This window comes from Myotis brandtii, unplaced genomic scaffold (assembly GCF_000412655.1).
Source record: "Myotis brandtii unplaced genomic scaffold, ASM41265v1 scaffold907, whole genome shotgun sequence".
Classification (NCBI taxonomy): domain Eukaryota; kingdom Metazoa; phylum Chordata; class Mammalia; order Chiroptera; family Vespertilionidae; genus Myotis; species Myotis brandtii.
Window position 1 is genome coordinate 1335601 of NW_005371734.1, and position 16600 is coordinate 1352200.

The following is a 16600-nucleotide window of genomic DNA, read 5'->3' on the forward strand; positions in this document are numbered from 1 at the left end:
GTGACATTTTGCTTTATGTTGTTTTGTTTAATTACCACTGAAGTCAAGATTTTTATTTCTATTAGCCATTTGTATGACCTCTTCAATGAAATAAGTTAAATGAGAACTTGGAAAATAATCAAGATATTCATCAGAGCAAGAAAAATGAGCAAATTAAGGCTTACCTATACTGTGAATTACTGGCAGATAGGTATGAGATAGATCTGTATGATATTACTATATGGAAGGACCTGCCCTTAATTTACCCATTTTTAATTATGACCGTATATCTAAGAAATACCAGTTTTTTAACTTTACCATTTCAAATCCTGAGGAATATATAAAAGCAAAAATTATTTATAATTCTACACCACTTAATTATTTAATTGCAATTCTTTCTTTTTTTAATGTTTTGCTATTACCCAGGAAAGTAAACATCCCCAAACTTAAGCAATTAGTAGTTACTTAAGCAATTTTTTCAGAATATTGAACTTTAATAAAAAGGATTATTATATCAAAGTGCCTAAATGCTTATAATATTAATAGAGGTAATCCAATTAATTTCAGAAAATTTTATTGACAAAAATTACAATCTCATTTTTAATTTGTAGTTTTCTGATTACTTAATTTCTTACATTACCCCAAACAACAGGGTCTTGATTAGGGTTTTGGAAGGATATATGATAAATAAATACTACTTGAGGTAATGGTTATGTGAATAAAAATGATAGACATGAATAACTAATATAAAAAAATGGGTGATTCATTGGTTTCTCCTAAACAATTTCACTTTTTTATTAAAATTGTACATGTTATATTCTATTTGAATAAATTTGTGTCTTACTTTCTCTGGATTTGATTCCAGGCCCTGGACCAATTCTTTCTTCTCTATTATATACATAACTCATAAAACAATGATTTTAAGAGAGGTTATTTTGAGTAAAAGATAAAGGTAACTTTTAAGTACCTTTAAATTGTATTTAAAGTAAGATTTTTAAGTAAAGTGTTTAAGCATAAGAGGAAAAATATTTTCTCTTAGTCTTACCATATTAAAATAATACCAAGGCTAAGGCTAAAAATTGTTAACAATAAAACAGTCATCAAACAAGAGTAAATACCAAGATAGATCCAAATGAAGAGATAAAAAAATTGTAGAAAATAACTGCTAACATGTTTTCCTACTTTTGAAACATTTGAAAGTCTTGACTATTCAAATATATTTCTTGATTCAAATATATTTCTGACCTGAGAATATTGTTACTTTTAATGAATTATTTAGGGAATTCCTCTAAAATTAATTTGATTATAATAAAGAAAAGCCAAAATGCTTCTCCTAAACCTTTTTTTTGGCATCATGTTATATTCTTTAAAGATACATGTCATTTACACTTATTTTTACAGAAAGTTGGTTTTAGATAGAGAGTAATACATATGTACTGATATAAAAGATAAATTTTTCATGTCTGTTTTTATATGTACTATCAGTTGGTTGTAAGTTTATTTTATAATGATATTTATTGGGGTGACATTGGTTAGTAAGATTATGTAGGTTTTAAGTGTACATTTCTATGATATATGATCTGTATACCCACCACCCAAAGTCAAATAATCTTTTATCACCATATATTTGACCCCCTTTATCCTTTACAATGGCCCCACCTCCCTTCCCTCTGATAATCACCATACTTGTCTATGTCTATGTGTTATTTTTCTTGTTTGTTCATTTGTTGCTTTGAGTTTTATATCTCACATATGAGTGAAATGATATGGTTCTTAACTTTTTCTGTTTGACTTATTTCACTTAACATGATATTCTTAAGGTCCAACCATGTTGTTGCAAATGGCAGTATTTCATCTTTTGTTACGGCTGAGTAGTGGTCCATTGTATAGATGTACCACATCTGCTTTATCCAATCATCTATTGAATGACACTTTGGTTGCTTCCATGTCTTGGCCAGGATGAATAATGCTGCAATGACTAAAGGGGTGCATAGTATATCTTTGCCAATAAATGTTTTCAAAATTTTCAGGTAGATATCCAGAATAGGGCTTGCTGGGGTCATATGATAACTATATTGTTAATATTTTGAGGAGCTAGCATATTGTTTCCATTGTGGCTATACCAGTTTACATTCCCACCAGCTATGAATGAAGGTTTCTTTTTCTCCATAGCCTCTCCAACATTTGTTACTACTTGTCTTGTTGATAATAGCCATTCTAACAAGTGTGAGGTGGTATCACATTGTAGTTTTGATTTGCATTTCCCTAATAGCTAGTGAAGCTGAGCATCTTTTCATACAGTTCTCACCAAGCACCAGTGTGTGTTGATTGATAGAGTGTAGTGTTGTTCATTTGTATGTCTTCTTGGGAGAAGTGTCTATTCAGGTTCTCTGCTCATTTTTTAATTGGGTTTTTTGTTTGATGGGATTACATGAGTTCTTTATATATTTTAGATATTAACCCCTTGTCTGAGCAGAGAGCCCAGAGATAAGCTCATATGTATAGCTGCAAATATTTTTTTTGACAAAGGAGCCAAAAAACACAAAGGAGAAAAGAAAGCCTCTTTAATAAATGTTGCTGGGAAAATTGGAAAGTCACATGCAAAAGAATGAAACTAAACTATTGATTGTTCCCAATACAAAAACTAACTCAAAATGGATCAAAGACCTAAATATAAGACCTGAAAAAATAAATTACATAGCAGACATAGGTACTAACTTATGGACCTTGATTCTAGAGAAGATTTTATGAATTTGACCCCAAAGACAAGGGAAATAAAGGCAAAAATAAATGAATGTGATCACATCCAATTAAAAAGCTTCTGCACAGCAAAAGAAACTCCCAACAAAACAAAAAGGCACCCAACCGAATGGGAAAAGATATTTGCAAAGAACAGCTCCAGGCTGTAAGTTTATTACCAGTAACTGATGTAAAAAGTATTATATTGTTCTATTTTCAAAGCTTTTTGTGCTTTGTAACTTTATATCTGACCACTGTAACTCATTTTGTCTTTCTTTTTCTCCAAAATCAAAATCCTAGTCTTTTATAAAAGTGACAGCACATTTTTGCCCTCCTAATAATTATGAAAAAGTCTGAATACTTGGAGTGCATTTATAACCACGGAAGATAGCATCATGATGGACAGCCCTCTTGTTATCCTGGAAAATATTTGCTGATGTCACTATTTGGGGATTTAATACAGGATACCTTATAAAAAGATTTATCTAGATATCACTAGTAGGTGTTTGGGAATGCTGATTGCAGGATAAACTTTTCTCCAAGAAGTTTTTCATGAGGATTAAATTTCTACCTGCTTTGGCTGGTTACATTTATATTTCTTATTTTTAACTGCCAAGAATATCACAGCCAATTTTTAAAAGTTCACCACTCTGGATAGTTTTTGCTGTGAATAAAAAGTGATATAGATAGCCTTTTTAGGAAACAATACAGAGAGACATGTTCATAGATAAAAATCATCTGGGTTTAGTTTCTTAACAACCACCTAGTTTTAGAGATGGAACTAAAAGTAAGTTATTTTCCTCTAGACAATAAATCTTTAAAGAGAGAACTCAGATATTCACCAGGTATGACTTAAATGAAAAACAAGCTTTAATGTGTCCTCCATTCTTCCTAAACCTAGAATCAGAAAATGGCCTAAGGAGAGAGAGGGTTACAGTTCTCACCAAGCACCAATGTGTGTTGACTGATAGAGTGTAGTGTTGTGTGTTTTCCAGCAGACCAGGGTCCCTGAGCAGCTGGGTTTGCCTCACCAGGTCAGGAGAAGACAACACTTTTAACGTTGGGTTTATTATTTACCAATGCAGATACCACTGTGTATATCCTATTGTCTTAAAAGGAAGCCACAAAGCTCTCCCTTTAATGGGCTAATTGTGTATAGACCTGGCATCTGTAGAGTGGCCAGGCTTTTGTGGAGGGGTCTTGGCATAAACAATGCACAGCTCTTTGCTCTCTCTTGCTCTCTCGTATTTATTTTATTTATTTATTGATGTACTTATTTATTTTACTAAACCATCAACTTAAGCTAGCTTTTATTTACTAAGGATTAATCTTAGATCACAGGAACTTGAAAAGCATTGAGTTAGTTTCTATATTTCTGAGAATTTTAGAATGCTCAATCCTTACTAGTGCTTGCCTTTAAATTAATTTTGACAATACCATCTGGAAGTAGAAAATTATCGCATATTTATAATATACATCTATATGCATACCCAGATAGACACACACAGAGAACAGTTGGATTCAAATTTTGTTTTGGGGGCTTTTTATGATTTATATCTGCCCTTGACAAGTCAAGTTCTAACTGACCTTCTCCTTTTAAAATAAGGACAGCCGTTTTTAACACCTTAAAGAATTGTTTTGACATCTAAATGACATAATAGGTTGATCTATTTCTCTAAACACTTTTTTATGAAGCTTCTGGAGACCAATGAAATGTTTAATTTTATAGCTAGCTTTTTCTAATTGTGTGCACAGAAATTAATTTAGAAGTATGAAGGGATCCTCATCTTGGCCATCTTTATATTAATGGGAGACCATGGTGGGCCTTGCTGGAGTGGGAGGCTCTATTTCCCGTGTTAATTTTGAGATCTGTGGAGTCTGAACAAACTTCTAGGGAGTACCAGCCTTTATGTGCACATCTCTAGATGAGCCTAATGCTGTGGCTCTCTGTATAGGACTACTTTGTGCCCTAGAGGCAAATTTTTCTCAGGAAACTCCACAAAGATTCTTAGTTTCCTAAGAATAGTAGAGAAAGGGCCGCAAGAGCTTACCGGGTGTGATGGAACTGTGGTGCTTCCCAGGCATGGGCCCCTCTCTCGGGGTGAACCCATTCCAGGGTGCCCTTCCCTTCTCCCCAGGGCTCCCACTGGCTTCTCTGGAATCAACTATGCATAACTGCACTAGACAACTCCTGATGCCCATGTCTGCCACTCCAGACATGGGGTTTGAAACAACTCTTGTCACCCCATTGGCTATTCTGGTTGGGGAAGCAAACGTTCTCTCTCTTTCAGAGCTAAAGAGAGTTCAGTCTCTCATTTAACCAGCAAATATTTGTTCAGATTCTGAGTAAGTGTACGATTCAAAATCTAAAATGAAAAACTACAACCCATTTTTTTTTCCTTTCCCTTGGTTATCTCACCCCAAGGATTTTCTAAGAATAGTCCAAATAAAGTCATGGTCTGCTACTCAAAGCACGGAGGCCTGAAATCCCAATGAAACTCTCCCCAGTTCACCCAATACTAAGCTGGGGGCCAGTAGGGCACAATGGCCCCTGCTTGTACCTGGCCCCAGGTCCGAGTCTCTGGGGTCATCCTGGGTAGGCTTCTTTGGAGTCCTGCTGACTACGCCAAGTAAATGTCAATGTAAGAAACATCCAAACCTGTAGAGAATGTTGTAAGAGCTTTTTTTGAGCCAAACTGATAACATATGCCAGGGAGCGAGATCTCAAATGCTCCCCCAGTCCTTTGCTTTACGTTCAAGTTTCTTCATCTTGCTTATAACAGGGCCTATTGGCTCCCGCTCCTTTAGGAGACAATCTGCTGATCAAAGGCATAGACTCGTTAAAAAATGTCATTTTCTGTGTGGGGAAGTGGTATAGGTCTCAAAAGGGAATGTTTCAGATGAGGACATTTTACAACTGCTTAGCTCCAACTGACTACAGATTACTTTTTTTTTTCTGAATTCCTAAAGTGTTAAAAAGAAAGCAAATGAAAGTCTTTATCCAAATGGATGTGTCTCTCTCAAGCAAATTACACCTAACCAAGCATTTATACTGTGGATTATTCACTATAAAGTTTATTATCTCTTTTTATTGTTAACACAAGTAGTTAAAGGTTGATAGTATTTTCAATTTCTATGCTTACTATTACACCTAGAAAGTGAAAAACTATACTCCCTAGATAAAAGTCTTAAGATTCTTAACTTTAACTAATTGTTGAATGGCTGAAGTAAATTGGTTTTGACTACACTTAATGCTGGATTCATTCAAACAGTTTATCTCGGTGAGCTATATATTTCTGTTCTTTCTTGTATTGTGTTATCATTGAAATGTGTCAGATTAGTTGATATCTCAGAAGAAAGGTTTTGCCCTTGAATATTTGTACATATAGAATTCTATTAAAAATTACTAGGAACATCATGACATTTATCTACAGGAGAGCTCATTGCTTTACCATAGCCATTTAAAATATTACTGAAATGGAATCACATTAGGCTAAGGTTGTTTATGAAAGATTACACAGTTATTATATGTGAAGAAACAATGGCAATCTCTGCTGGCTACCCGCTGGGTGGAGAAATAGAGGGTGGAAGAAGAGAAGGTAGTACTCTTTCAGCTGTATTTTTATATAGGTTAAAAACAACTATATAGGATGTTTGCTATAATTATGTTGAGAAATGACAGGGTTGGTAAATACAGTTGACAGTCCCGTTTTTAAAGTTATTATAGGAAAGTGAGCAAGGCGTGTTAGTCATTGAGACAAAATAGTGAATGTTAAAACTGGGAATGTCAGCACTAAAATCCTTAGTAATTTAGTTCTTTCCTTAGTAACTTCATTTTATTAAAGGGTTTCAGAAGGTGAATTTCCTTCTTCCTAGTAACCTAAAATTTTCTATGACAATACCTGAACAAAGACAATTCAATAAAAATAAAAACTAAGTTACTTGGCCTTTCTTTTTTTGATATATTGAATACATAACCCACAATCATCATGGGAAATGTTCAGATCCTCCATTTGAGGTATTAGAACTTTGCAACTTCAAGCAATAGATGGGCTTTCACTGCTGCATTCTGAGGAGTATCACTATTGAAATGGAGTCTTATTGCCCTGTCTGGTGTGGCTCAGTTGACTGAAGCATCGTCCTAGGCACCAAAAGGTTGCCAGCTCTGTTCCTGGCCAGGGAACTTGCCCAGGGTGCAGGTTCAATCTCTGTGTGGCCAATCAATGTTTCTCGCTCACATCAACTTTTTTCCCCTCTCTGTCTCCCTCATTCTTCCTCTTTCTCTAAAATCAATAAAAATTTATTGCCCAGCCAGCATGGTTCAGTGGTTGAGCGTCGATCTATGAACCAGGAGGTCATAGTTCAATTCCCAGTCAGGGAACATGCCCAGGTTTCAGGATTGCTCCCCAGTGTGGGGCATGTAGGAGGCAGCTGATCAATGATTCTCTCTTATCATTGATGTTTCTATCTCTCTCTCCCTCTCCCTTCCTCTATGAAATCAATTAAAAATATGTAAAAATATAAAAATAAGATAAAAATCAATAAAAATTTATTGAAAAAATAAAAAAATGTATTTATTTCCTGGATTTTAAAAATATTCTGTTTTGTGATTGTTGTTTTTTTACCATATTTCAGAGCAACTTGAAATTGAAAAAAAAATTTTTTGATATATTGTCAAGTTCTTAAAACCTGGATATTTGTAAAGTTTTAGTTAAAGGGTTGCATTGGATATAAGTAAAAAAGGCCACACAGGTGTCACTCTTAGACACTTGGCTGAACACTTCAGAAGGAAGGAGGCTTTAAATACTGAGTTGATTCTGTTGTCATAAATAGAATATCCTGTCTAAACAGTATTTCCAGTCCAATAGATATATAAACTAGAAGATGCCACTTATGGCAAACTAAAGAGCCATAATAGAAGGTTGTGTGCAGGGTGGTTTTATGTTTGGCATTTATTTTTGGACATTCTTGGATTTAATGTTTTATCTCTCTTACACTAGGAGAAAGTAGGCTAAATGTATCTCAGAAAGAAAATTTAAATCCACATAGAACAGGGGTCCTCAAACTACGGCCCGCGGGCCACATGCAAATACAAATATTGTATTTGTTCCCGTTTTGTTTTTTTACTTCAAAAAAACAAATAATATGTGCAGTGTGCATAGGAATTTGTTCATAGTTTTTTTTTAAACTATAGTCCGGCCCTCCAACGGTCTGAGGGACAGTGAACTGGCCCCCTGTTTAAAAAGTTTGAGGACCCCTGACGTAGAACAATGACTGGTTTCTGGCTCATCCAGGCATCCTTTTTCTTCTAAAATCTAAAATATATTTTTACAGTAACATATTGTATTTTCCTCTTTGATTCATCACTCCTTATATTAAACATACTGTTCACTTATCGTTTCCAACTTAGGTGTGAAAAAGCAAGTTCCAGAACTCTATGTATAGAACTATCTCATTTCTGTAAAAACTTGTATATGAACATAGACAAAAGGCCTAGAAGGATACATACCAGCCTGTTGGCAGTGGTTACCACCAAGGAATGAGACTATGGAAGGCCAAAAGAGGCCAGAGACGTTCACCACTCAGTGTATGCTGCTTACCTATGTTGCACTAAAAGTTTAAAACAAGTATATTGAAACAAAAGGTTTTCAACTCACTTAGCTAAGAAGGGTAAGGTAGTTGGATAAGGACCACAGCTTTGGGTTTTCACCAGGCAGAATATAAGGCCTCTGCTTGGCTGAGTTGCAGGGAGAGGAAGCCCCAGACATCTGATCAGAGCAGAGAGCACGTAAGCCAGGCTTTGTGGACATCGCTAACACTCAGACTCACCAGTCTGCCATACTCTATATTTCCGTTTTGCTGTTTGTCAAAAGTTTTTAATGATGCCCCACTTAATTGTTCATGGTTCAAATAAATGTCGTAGGAGAGCTGTTTGAACAAGTTCACTGCAAACCTAAGTGATTATTATTTGGCAGCATCTTAACTGGAACCCAAACAGATTGCACGAGTCTCACAGAAGGATTTAGAAGGAGTTGACTTGCTTGAATGCATATTATAGACAAGGACTTTCTATCAACTGTATATTTTCAAGAGTTTAGCTAAGATCTGTGTCCTGGGAAAACTTTCCCTATGCTAAATCATCAGTAGAGTATGCCTCATTGTAGAGGCTGAGCAGAGTGCAGTTAAATGATCTAAAGACTCAGAACTTATTTCCCTGGAACAATCATTTAGTATAGAATTAAAAAAACAAAGTGTGGCTGTAGATATCCTGATCAAATAATCACAGCAAAATTTATCTAGTAGTAAAACTAGATACTAATGAGTATTCTTAAAATTGTATAGATTCTCTAGCCCAGCCTCATAAGTAACCCTCTGGCAGCACCTTGAATGGATTGGTCAAGTCCTTTGGCAGCTCAAGCTGAGAACATCTGGCTGTTGCTCCTCTGTCTGTGCTCACACTTATGGGTTTCATATCTATGTGCATTGTTCTTCCCTTTTCTGGAACTTCTTTATCTCTCTGTGTTCTTTTCTCTGGAGTGCTCTACTACGTGAAATATATATTTTAGCAAAATAAAAAAGAAAGATCATTAGATGGTTAAGAAAACATCTAAGATTAGGCCATAGTTTGTATTGCCACACAAAACTCATTTAAACATTTTCAACTTTTAGGCAAAATACCATTGCAGTTATTTTAAGCTGGCCTTCCTATTTTATGAGTCAGTGAAGACTGAATACAAGGGTTATTTAGTTAGTTTCCTATGTTTTCCTAATGACAATTCTGAATCTTTAAACCAAAGATTTTCAAAGAGCAAAAAGTTGAAAAATAATATAAATGACTCACTTATTATATTCAGAAAAATTTCTTATTAAAATGAATATAAAATTTCTTATATATTTTCATGACTGAAGCACAGGATTACAAAAAATCACTTTGAAATATATTCAAATATGTTTAGGACTATAGATTTTATTTGTTTATCCCTTGAATGTAAATATAAGTAAATATTTATAAACATATACATATAAAGTATATATTATTTATAGATATAAATATAAAATAGCTGGGATTTCACCCTCCAGAGATAACTGGTATTAATATCTTCTGTTCAGAAAATATAATTAAAAATAAAATCTCCCAACTCAGAAATCCTTTCCATAAAGGTAGTAGAGAAAGGGAACTGTTTTATTATTGAACTAGAGGCCCGATGCACAAAGATTCGTACAAGAATGGGCCTTCTGCCCTGACCAGTTTGGTTCGGTGGATAGAGTGTCGGCCTGCAGACTGAAGGGTCCCGGGTTCGATTCCGGTCATGGGCATGTACCTTGGTTGTGGGCATGTCCCCAGTGGGGGGTGTGCAGGAGGCAGCTGATCGATGGATGTTTCTCTCTCATCGATGTTTCTAACTCTCTGTCCCTCTCCATTGCTCTCTATAAAAAATCAATAAAATATATTTTAAAAATAAAATACTTGTTTGGGGACAAGACTCCTATTTGGTTATACTATGTTTCGAATCTCAGTTTTTACTGTCTTGAAAATAATGATTGATTACAGGGACCTATTAATGCTCCAGGTCTACATCAAGTTTATTATATACAACTTCATTGTAATGTTTTATAAGTGGACTAGTTCAAGCTTATCATATTAACCCGCCATCTTTGTTGGTTTAATTTGCATATTCACTCCTGATTGGCTGGTGGGTGTCACAAAGGTATGGTCAATTTGCATCTTTCTTGTTTATTAGTGTAGATAAGCATTAAACCAGAACATCAAGACAATGCACTGAGAGACTGCAAAGACAAAAAAGAACTTCATCCCTTTCCAGTCAACCAGATACAACCAATGACACACATGTTTTCAAGATAAACAATGAATAGTCAGTCCTCAAGTAAGAACTTGGCAGCAACTTTATCACACATAGTTCACCCTAAGTTTCCCTGGTAATTGGAGTGACTACATGTGTTGTTAGCATATTGGCTTTATCTGGAGGGAAAACAAACCTCCTGTCTTTATCAGAGGAGGTAGCTTTGCAAATTTGAACAAGGCATCCACCTCAGTTTAGGCTCCTACCTTCCTTCCCACGGAAACTGGGAGATAGCGTTTTATCTTCCTTCTTGTTCACATTCCATAAAAGATGGCTCCCACGTCCTTCAGAAAGACATTCCTGGCTCATAAAGCTCACAAAAGGCCCTTGGAGTTTTCAAAAGGATGCATATACTTTTCAAAGAGCAGAGAAAGGACTTACCATGATCAAATTTCTAAAGAAAATGTTCTAAGAAAAGGAGAAGTTGCTTCCCTATCTTCAACAGAATTGTCTCTTATTTTTAAGGTTAATTTTTCCTTACAATTCCTAGTTGTTCTTTCAGACATTTTTCTGACCTCTTACTAAGTGTGCTACTCTGGACTGTGCTTTATTCTCAAGAACACTTTTTGGCTATTTTTCTAGGGAAATCTATTGTAACTAAGTCAGGGTGGAGGAAACAAAGAACTAAGCTGCTCCTAGGGCTAAGCTTCCGTTCCTTCATTGTATTGTATTTCCAAGCCTAGAGCAGAGCTTCACACATAGTAGATGACCAATAAATATTTGATACTTATTCATCTACTGCATTCTGTCTCATTGGGATATAGAATTGATTTCACCTAGGAGAAATTGTGACTACTAATAACATAATTTTAGGGAACCAACCCAGATCAGTCTTGCAACAAATAGGGATATAGAAAAAAGGAATACTGTGGAGTGAGTCCAGAGCGAGTTTTAGTACATGAGAAGTAGCTATACATCTTAATGAAGTGGGAGGCAGGAAAGGCTGTATTTTGTAGCCCTTTGCCACCTGGAAATTGAAGCAATAGCAGAAGCTTTCAAAATCAACGTTAGAGCAAATTCAAAACTTGGCATAAACCAAATTGGATGATCTCTAAACTGAGAATGGCTAATTTATTAGCTTTCCTCCTGTGTGGTTCCTATCCTTTCATATTCCATGGGCATCTCTAGGATGTAAGAGCTGCTTGCAGAACATTTCCCATAGATAACATATAGTTTTTCTTTTCCAAAACCCCAAAAGTTTGTTCTTGAGGACCAGTTGCATTTAGGCATATACTAGCAGTGCCCTCGCAGATATCCCTGAGAAGACTTTTATATTCAGTTCATCTTTGTTAGAATGTGTAGGATTCCGGTTCCTATCACTTCCCTGGTTTTTCTTCTCTTTGATTATTATTCCCTAGTCTTCAACAAAGGAAAATCTAAAGTTTTGAGATTATACGTTTCATTAACAAATGCTTACTGGGTGCAAAAACATCAGCCAGACTGAGTGCTAGACTCCAGGATGCAATGAAGGATGGAAGCAACCACGAGCATGCCAACACCAGTGGTTACAGAGTGATACATGCCCAGTGGTAGATTGTGGTGACAAGCACAAGGTCGGGCGGGGGGTAGGGGAGGAGGGGGGCTTCTGCATAGCTTCAGGGGTTCAGGGAAAGCTTCCTATAGAAAGGGACTTTAGACTGAGATAAAGCATGTGTAGGAGCTAATTAAGCCACCATGGGCGAAAGATCGCTCCAGGCACAGGGAGTAGCTGTGCCAGCCTGGAGGTGAGAGAGAAGTGGCTGTGCTTCAGCCTCTGTAATATTCTTCCTGCCTTTGGACACAGCTAGGAATATGGCCGCGCTCTCTATGGAGCACGCCCTGCCCCTAGCTCTCCATTCTCTTTTGTCTCTCAAGGCACGTGTATCTCTCTCTCCCCTAAGCTCCAAGGGCCCTTCTTTTGCTGTAACTTGTTTCCTGGGCCTTTTCTTCTATGTCTCACTTCTTCTACCCCTGTGACTTTCTAAATAAATGTTTAATTATAATTGGAAGAGGAAAAAAAAACTAGGAATGTGATGAGACCGATTCTTAGAGCCTCATGAGTTAATTCTCATTCAGTTGACATCTTGTCCTATTCAAATTTCTGGATAATAAAACTCATACCATATTTTGATTGGCAACGACTTGAAATGTTAGTTATTGGATTATTTTGCATTAAGGGATATTAGGCATGATTTTACACCAACATGTTAGTTAGTAAATGAAAGGAAGATGAACTGGTAAAAAAAAACAGACCAAAAGAGAGAGGTATGAGGAGGCGAAGGTTTTACAGAACGTCCCACTTTTACAGAAATGGGAGAGGGTTTCAAAAAGACAGGATTAATCAACATCATCGAATGACTTCACAGGGAGTCCATGGTGAGAGAAAGATGATGGACCAGGCCATGTTCTAAGGAAACAGGTTTTAGAGGGGTTTCTTCTACCAGTTTGTCTGAGGAGGGACGAGCTCTGGGCTCAGACTATCTAACTGCTTGCCTTCAAAGATGGCCTCCTTAGACCTCACTTCCTGCCCATTTCCTCATCTGTAAAAAGCTAAAGTAGAGATGCGATTGTATTATTCTCCTGTTCAAATCCCTTCCGTTGCTCCCCATCACCTACAGAATGAAAAATGGACCCTAAAGAGTGGCATAGAGTACCTTTTGTGATCTGGTTCAAGCCCCCTCTCTGTTACCCATCATTATCTCTCTCTGCCTACTGCTGCACTAGCATTTTCAAAAGCAGGTTCTCCCTGATTCTAATTGTTCTCCACTGTTTTGCCTGAATCCCAAACCTCTGCACCTCCTTCAGGAAGCGAAGCCTTCCGGATGCCTCCCGCCCATGTTCTGTCCCCAGCTCTTCTCTTTGTTGCCCGTGACACAGAGACGTGGCAGGTCCCATGTTCTTTTCATCTTATGTTCTCATAGGGCAGCATACAGTTTGTGCTCAGCAGGTGTTGGTAGCGTGCGTGAGCCAAGCTGAGTAGCAGACAGTGTTTTCACTTTACAAATGCAGAACCAGGTGAAGTCACTGTGCAGAGTCACAAGAGAGCAGAATACTGGACCCTTGAGCCTGAGTCTTGACTTCAGCACTGTTTCCTGAGAATCCTGAAGGCCACCTTAGATTCTTTTGTTTCAGTGATGTGGGCAATAACATAAGGTATAAAGCTTTAGATTTTGAATTCTTGTGTAGATATAAAAAATGCTGGTTCCAAAGCCACTGTGTTTGAGATTGTGTTTTTTTACTTTACACATGTGTTTTTGTTTTTTTACGAATAATTTATTGAATTTTAGAGAGAGAGAAAAGGAGAAGGAGAGAGAGAGAGAGAAACATTGATGTAAAAGAGATACACATATCCACTGCCTCCTGCATGCTCCCTACCGGGGATCTAGCCCACAACCCGGCATGTGCCCTTGACTTGGAATTGAACCAGATGACCCCCAACCAGCTGAGCCACACTGGTCAGGGCATGCATGTGTCTTTATTATGAATGTGTCAAGAGCAGACACTTCTAACAAATGTGATTGTGGGTGCCTTTTTTCTTTATATTTTTCAATCCTCACCTGAGGATATTTGTTGTATTGATTTTTAGAAAGAGATAAAGGGAAGGAGAGAGAGAGAAAAAGAGAGAGATAGAGAGAAACATCCATGTGAGAGAGAAACATTGATCTATTGCCTCTGGTATACCCTGACAGGTATGTGCCCTGACAGGGAATCTAACCCTCAAGCTTTTGGTGTATGGGGCAATATTTCAACCAACTGATGTATTTGTTTTATAATCAAATTGGGGGGGAAGGGGTCTTCAATATGTATTGAATATATGTTAATTTTTATTCTGTGAATGATGAAAAAGTTGTTTGCCATTACAGAAAATCTTCTGCCTCTTCGTACTTCCTCATTCAGTAATGGTCTAGTGATTTATGTATCTGGGCCCATTGCTATTTGACCATAGCAGGTGAACTGCTTTGCTGATCAATAAAGCCAAAAATACTATATTAACCATTTATATCCTTAAAGAGTATGTGATAAGTTGTAATTAGTGTAGAATGAATAACGTTCTCTCACGGAAATGGTAATGTTATTATACATTTGGTTTCACTCGGACCCAACCTAGCCAGCAGTCCATCGAGGGCACTGACAGGCTCACCACCTGGTGCTCTCCTCTGCGGCGGGGCTATATGCTCATTTTACATTCATTCCTAGTCTGGGTCATCATCCCTGATCAGTGAGAATCTATTTTTCATCGTTGACTGAACCACTACCAGCCTACCAGCTCAGTCGCATTTTGTACATCATTTAGCACAGAGTACATATTTTTTAAGAAGTCAGAACAATTGTGCATGTCTCCTAGAGCCTTGAAATGCCCCCCAAATGTGCTTCGGAGCAGTTGCCCGCCCCTGGAGCTCCACTTCTTCTGCAGATTGATTGACAGTGTTGCTGGCCTCCAGATAAAGGATCCCCATCCCAATTCACCGTTTTCTAAGTGAGCCTCTGTTGACATGAAAGAGTCCATTCTCTTTTGAAAGGAGGACGGTTCCTCTTTGGAAAGCAACCTCTACTGTTGCCTTTTAGCAGAATAATTGCCTCTTTAATTTCTGTGGAGATAATGAAGAAAGCCAGTTTGGGTCTATGTCTGTGTGGCTTCAGTTAGATTTGGAGAGAAGGTTCTATGATTTTTAATTATGATTGTTTATCCCCAAAACATACATGTTTTAGTAAATTATAACGTCTATTGTCAGTCCCCATGATTTCTTACTCATGCTTAAGCACAAGAAAGGCGTGATTTAAAATCCAAGGCCTACTGATGTGTTTTAAAATGCCGTCAACATTTCAAAAAGTAAATTGAAGTAAAAAAAAATAAGTTCTGGCATATGCAAATTTCTCTAAAGTATTTGGCCTCAGTTTAATCATTTATGAGTTATCACTGCAAGACGTTTATATAGATTAGAAACCACAGAGATCTAAGGAGCTATATTTATTTGATCCTAATTAATAGTTGGCCTTACATAGATAATCACAGCACTTTCCAATTTCCTAATGTTAAGCAATTAAGCAAGCGGCTGTTGGCCAGATACATAGTAAATATGCCAAGTGGATGTATCAAGTTGTTTACCATAGTTGGACTGTATTAGAATAGATTCCTAGACATGTTGAAATCCACATACCTTAAAAAAAGTGTGTATTTAATAGTGTTAATATTTATGCTGAATTATCACAGATAGTTCAGTGCATGTTTGTTCATAGTTTGTGAAGATACAACTAAACTTAACTTTTTGAGACTATGTAAAAGTGATTGATACTTAACATTAAAAGTAGTAGAATACTGGATTAGTAAGGAATTCCATTACCTTCATTGGAAGGTTTTTAAACTTTAAATGTTGCCATTTTTGGAAAATGAAATTGCCAGAGGAGCAATTACAATGGTAAAGAATAAAGGGTACACTAAATATAGATAGTTTATCACTTAGATCAGCTGTTTCTAAACTTTAGTGTGCATCAGAATTACCTGGGCAATTATTCAAATAAGACTACTGAGTCTGAATTCCAGAATTTCCATTTCCGTAAATCCTAGGTCGAGGCTGGAAATTTAATATCTAACAAATCCTCAGGTGATCCTGCTGCTGAGCTGGAGTACCTCAAATTGCACTACCCAGAATCTTGATCAGTCTCTAGTTCTACTGCCTTAATCTGTGGAATGAATGAATGAATGAATGAATGATAGAGTAAAAATTAAGAGAAATAATATGCATTTAAAATTGTGAAAGTGCTTTAGCTCTCCAAATGTGTTAAATTGATACGAAAGAATATTATCATTGCTTCCGTTTAATATACCATCATATCTTAAATGTTATTTTTAAAAAAATATATTTTATTGATTTTTTTACAGAGAGGAAGGGAGAGGGTTAGACAATTAGAAACATCGATGAGAGAGAAACATTGATCAGCTGCCTCCTGCACACTCCTTACTGGGTATGTGCCCGTAACCAAGGTACATGCCCTTGACCGGAATCGAACCTGGGACCCTTGAGTCCGCAGGCCGACGCTGT

General features: G+C 36.7%; 1 protein-coding gene across 1 annotated transcript in view; it reads left to right on the plus strand.

Annotated features, from left to right (window-relative positions):
- The window catches only part of LOC102249415 (receptor-type tyrosine-protein phosphatase zeta), a 134595-nt gene that overhangs the window by 61146 nt on the left and 56849 nt on the right, over positions 1-16600 (plus strand). The gene's annotated exons all lie outside the window — the stretch shown is intronic.